The sequence below is a fragment of the Mastomys coucha genome, chromosome X (assembly GCF_008632895.1).
Source record: "Mastomys coucha isolate ucsf_1 chromosome X, UCSF_Mcou_1, whole genome shotgun sequence".
NCBI classification, from domain to species: domain Eukaryota; kingdom Metazoa; phylum Chordata; class Mammalia; order Rodentia; family Muridae; genus Mastomys; species Mastomys coucha.
The window spans coordinates 6457909-6458132 of NC_045030.1; positions in this window are offsets into that span (position 1 = coordinate 6457909).

The following is a 224-nucleotide window of genomic DNA, read 5'->3' on the forward strand; positions in this document are numbered from 1 at the left end:
CTTAAACACGGGCAGTATTATTTACAGTTCACCTTTACACTGGAGGTGAAAATCACACTGGAATTTATCACTAAGCCAAATTTATGTTTCCTTCTTAAATGTCTTTGCTACATAGTTTCACTTTTCTGGTGACTTCTTGTTCTTAACTTCTTGGTATATACAATGTCTTCATCCTTCTTCGGAGTTTTTGCATCTTTCTTGGCACCTCGAGTTACTCTTGGCTT